Source organism: Drosophila willistoni, unplaced genomic scaffold, assembly GCF_018902025.1.
Source record: "Drosophila willistoni isolate 14030-0811.24 unplaced genomic scaffold, UCI_dwil_1.1 Seg48.1, whole genome shotgun sequence".
NCBI lineage: Eukaryota > Metazoa > Arthropoda > Insecta > Diptera > Drosophilidae > Drosophila > Drosophila willistoni.
In genome coordinates this window covers 52,081-57,288 of record NW_025814414.1, presented here as the reverse complement: position 1 = coordinate 57,288, position 5,208 = coordinate 52,081, and positions in this window count along the sequence as shown.

The following is a 5,208-nucleotide window of genomic DNA, read 5'->3' as shown; positions in this document are numbered from 1 at the left end:
TAATAATTAAGTAAATGAATAATTGAATAAATAAATGTATAAATAATTAGGATAAGGTTATATGAATAAATAAATAATTATGTATGATTAAAGCAATAAATTAGCTCCGTATGAGTATATAATATATATGTATATAAAAACGAGGACGATAAAAATAGACGGGGGATTACAATTTAAAAATAAATCGGTCTTGCGGGGAGCGTATTGGGTGATCACGTGGGGAACAAATTCACCTCACGACTCCCAAAGGATAGTTTAGGAGATTTATCCCGCGCCGGCTTCTTAAAAATTTCAGGTTAAACTCGTGTTCAGGCCGGAACTTTTTCTTCTATTTTAATTTATAATTTTCTCCTGAAGGCGGAATATGTGGTGGTCACGAGGCCATAGAGAATCCTCATAATCATGGGGGGGAAAATAAAAACTTGGCCAGACCCCGAAAATATGCGGCCTGACCTCTGATGACTGCCGATTTGGTTGGCCTGTACGGAGAATCCCGAAGGTGAGGATAAGATTAGGACTAACTCCCCTGGGCCGTCCCTGAATATGAAAGATTCACTTACCCCTCGATCTTGTCCTGGCTTGTCCATTGGATTGACCATTTCACACCGCTGGAATCAGGTGAGTACTTGAAGTATCTATTGCCTCAGTTTGCTGACCATATAAATTTGCTTTCAGGTAATCCCTCACCTTTTTGACTCTCCTTACTGTTTCAAAGCCTTCGCATGATAGATGCCGCTAGGTTGTTCTTCGAGTGTCTCGGTTTCGTACATATTGTTACCAACGAGGCTTCTTATTCGGCATTTTAGATACTTGCGCGCAAATTTCGCATTAAAATTCTTCCCAAAATTGATTAACACGAAATTTCGTCTATAAACTTCCTGTCCAGGTCGAAAATGCACCTCCCTTGACCGTCGGTTATAGGACAAAGCGCTTTTATCATGAGCGACTCTTAGCCTCTTTCGGACCTCGTCCCTCATTAGCGCCATTTTAGTTTCACGACTCGCAATATTTAGGTCATAGTCTTCCAATGACTGCAGCTTTCGTGCCAGTTGATAGTCTGCTCCATTTGTGAACATGTTTTGGCCAAAAAGGGCAAAATAAGGTGACACTCCCGTGGCTTGATGCACCGCCCCTCTCAAACTGCATTCGATTTCGCTGAGATACAGGTCCCAATCCCGATGATCATCGTTTAGGTAAGCTCGGATCGCGTTCAGCACTGACTGGTTGACTCTTTCGGCCGCGTTGGACTGAGGTGAATATACCGCAGTGCGGAGATGTTTTACGCCATATTCCCGCAGCAATTGTTCAAACTGCTTGGACACAAATTGTTTCCCGTTGTCGCTGTGCACCAGTTCCGGCACACCCGAATTTGTGGAAAACTTCCCGTTTGAGAAATTTCACCACGCCGTTCGCTGTAGCCTCCCGCATTGCGTGCAGAAACACGAATTTTGAAAAGTGATCCACAACCACTAACACGTACGCGTGACCTCCCCTCGACCGTGGGTATTTCCCCAAGAAGTCTATATAGATCTTCTGGAATGGCCGATAGGACTTCACTTCAGCTCCTATTCCTGGCTTCGGCCCACAATTGGTCGATTTTGTTTCTTTGCACACTCGGCAGTCCCGAACATAGGCCTTCACCTGAGCCACCATTCCTGGCCAGTGATACCTTTGACGGAGAATTGATAGAGTCTTCGCGATTCCCCATGGCTTCGGATTGTGGGCTCGTGCGCCTGTGCCACCAAAGTTGTGGTCAATGCCGGAGGTATCCACAATCTCCTTCCACCATCCAAGATCTCAGAGGGGCCCTGATGGGCGGATGCCTTTTTAAAAATATATCCGTCCTCCACCATGAGGTCTGGAAGCTTTTCTTGGTTGGCGATGATTTCCTGCCGCAACTCCTTATATTCAGGGGAGCCAAACTCTGTAGTCTCCACGCCCAGGATAGAGTCCACTCTGATTTCCTCTACCATCCTGGATAGGGTGTCTGCCACAATGTTTTCTGAGATGATCCGTGATGACCGTGAACGGCATCATCTCTACGTATGGCCTAAACCGTTTGATCGCCATAATCGCCGCTAGACACTCCTTTTCAGTAACGCTGTAATTCTGCTGACATTTATTCAATTTGTACGAATAGAATTCGATGGGTCTCTCACCTCCATCTGGATCTTCTTGGAAGAGTACCGCACCTATCCCAATATTAGAGGCGTCACACTGAATAAAAAACCTTCTTCCGAAATCGGGGTGATTAAGAACTGGAGCTGTTGTCATTGCTTCCTTCAAGCTTCTTACCGCTTCTATAGCTTCGGCGGTCATATGGAACTTTCCATTCTTTTTAAGAGTATCCGTAATTGGAGCAGCCAACTCTGCGAAGTTCTGTATGAACCTCCGGTACCATCCCACCGTGCCCAAGAAACTTCGCACTTCCCGCACACTTCTTGGGGTGATCAACTTCTGGATCGCCTCTTTGTGACAGAAGTGCGATTTCTTTAACCCGATGGTCAAGCCGGCCGACTTTAAAACGTCTGCCACTTGCTGTAAGACGCCTAAATGGGATTCGAAATCTGGTGTGACTACCAACAAGTCATCCAGATAAACGAATACCTTTTCCCTGAGCGCAGCTGGTATCACCTGATCCATTAGCCGGCATAAACTCTGGCCTGCATTACAGAGTCCGAAAGGCATCACTGCAAACTGGTAGAGTGGTCTCCCAGGGACTGTAAAAGCAGTAACAGGACGACTATGCTCTTCCAACTCAATCTGCCAGTATGCGTGCTTTAGGTCGACACTACTTATATATATAGTCTCTCCAATTCGGCTCAGAATACCATCGATTTGCTGTAGTGGATAGGCATCTTTTTTAGTGGCCTGATTGATTTTCCGTGCATCGAGGCACAACTGGTTTTTCCCAGGTTTCATGACCAATGTCACTGGATTGCTCCATGCGCTCTCGCTCTCTTCAATGACTCCCAACCGCAACATTTCATCCAATTCGTCATAAATTAAGCTTTGTTTGGCTGGAGACACGGGATAATGCCTCGATTTCACAGGTACCGTTCCTTCCAGTACCTCGATCCGATGCTTCATGCGCGTTGTCCGCCCTAATCCTTCTTTCTCGTATGAAAGAAAGGAATCTTTTACCGCTTGCAGTCTAATCTGCTGCTGCTCCGATAGCGCGTGTGGCTCTTGTCCTAGTTCGGAGATTTGGTTTGGCTCCTGTTGTCTAGCGCTGACTTCTGCTGGGAACATTTCCGGAGCTATGCCGAAAGCCTTCCAAAAATCCACCCCTAGATACGCCGTTTGCTGCAGACTCGGGCACAGATAAAATAATATAATACGCGCTAATCCTTTGTAACTGACCTCCACGCGCACCTTGCCAATAATCGGGTTCATTTCGCCACCAGCACTTGTTACTGAAGCTAGATACGGGGTCCATTTTAGCCCCAGTTGTTCAACCAACTCTCGACATCCCCCCTTCCTAAAACGCTTACGGAGGCCCCTGAATCCAATAATCCTCGTATGACCTGTTCTCCAATGGCCACGTCGGCATATGCTCTCGGATCGGACCTTTCTGTGGACACAACAGCTGCAACAGTCAATCGAATCGTCTCTCGCTCCCATCTCCTTTGTCGAAACCTTTCTCGAGCCTTACGAACTCGCCTAGATAGAGTAGTCATGCCTTCTAGCGAGTTCACCTGAAAAATTCTGTTCCTGGCTTCCAGGTATAGCCTCATTCGCTCCTCAAAAGGTTTCCCAAATCCACCTACTCCCGACGCAGACTCATTATTTCGGACTAGTTTGGGCGGTTCGATGTAGTTTCGTTGGAACGGGACTCCGCCACTCTCGCCTCGCTCCTTCTCGAGTTTCCCGGATTACATTTGGGGCATCTAGGCGTTACGGTGTTCGATCGTCCACATTTGTAGCAGAAAATTCGGCGCTGTTGATCGTCACAATCCTTGTAGGCGTGGCCAGATTTTTGGCAATTCCAGCAAACCAAAATCCGTTGAGCCAATGAGTTCGTTATTGCCTCTATGGGAACCGATGGGACTGCTGGTTCACCCCCGAGTTCCGAAACTGGCTCGTATAGATCCTCAACGTGCCCGGTTCGGAAATCTTGGCGACGGTTTGCCGGTGCTCGGCTGAAACCGCTCTGTTTTGCCAACTCGTCAGCGAAATTCCTCTCTACATCGCGACATTCCTCGCGAAGATGGTCGACAGTGTAGGCCCGTATAGGGTACACCAGATGCTTCCATGGCTCCCTCAGATTTTTTTTGATTGTCTTCACGACCCAGTCTTCCGAGAGTGGCGATTTTATTCCGGCCCGTAGCCTCCGCATTGCCTGGAAAAATGAATCCAACGACTCGCCTGTTTTGTGCCTCCTTTCCATCATGTCTTGGATTCGCTCGTAGTCACATCTAGTGTCGCAATCCTGGTCTTCCATCGCAGCCTTCAGCGATGGCCAGTCCGATGGTGGTTTCGTCCGCATTTGCAGCCAGTACCACTCTGACGCCAACTACTCGATATGCATCATCTTTTCTCAATCGTTTATAATAATTTAGAAAATGATGGGTTAATCTAATTAATTCAAATTTTTACGCGCTCACCGAGACATCACTCTGTCTCCAATGACCCTCTGTATTCGGGCAACAAAAAGAACAAAAAAAAATATAAATTTGATAATTTCTCCTTTGCTTTTTTTTCAGACGCCAACCTGACCATAGGGACCTACCTAAAAAAAGAGCTCTTCTTTTACGATAAGGACTACGTGCAGATTACACCTATTGGAGTTTTAGTGGGACTAATACGTTACGACAAGAGATGTAGCGGCGGCACGTTTTACAAGAATAAGATTAATTATAATAAAAAAAGAACAAACGATATTATTAATATAGAGACTCGATATTGCAAACAAAAAAAAAACGAGGCTCATTCGAGCGATTAAATAAAAACCAATAAATAAATTAAATAAATAATTGATTGAGCAAATTAATAATTAAGTAAATGAATAATTGAATAAATAAATGTATAAATAATTAGGATAAGGTTATATGAATAAATAAATAATTATGTATGACTTAAGCAATAAATTAGCTCCGTATGAGTATATAATATATATGTATATAAAAACGAGGACGATAAAAATAGACTGGGGATTACAATTTAAAAATAAATCGGTCTTGCGGGGAGCGTATTGGGTGATCACGT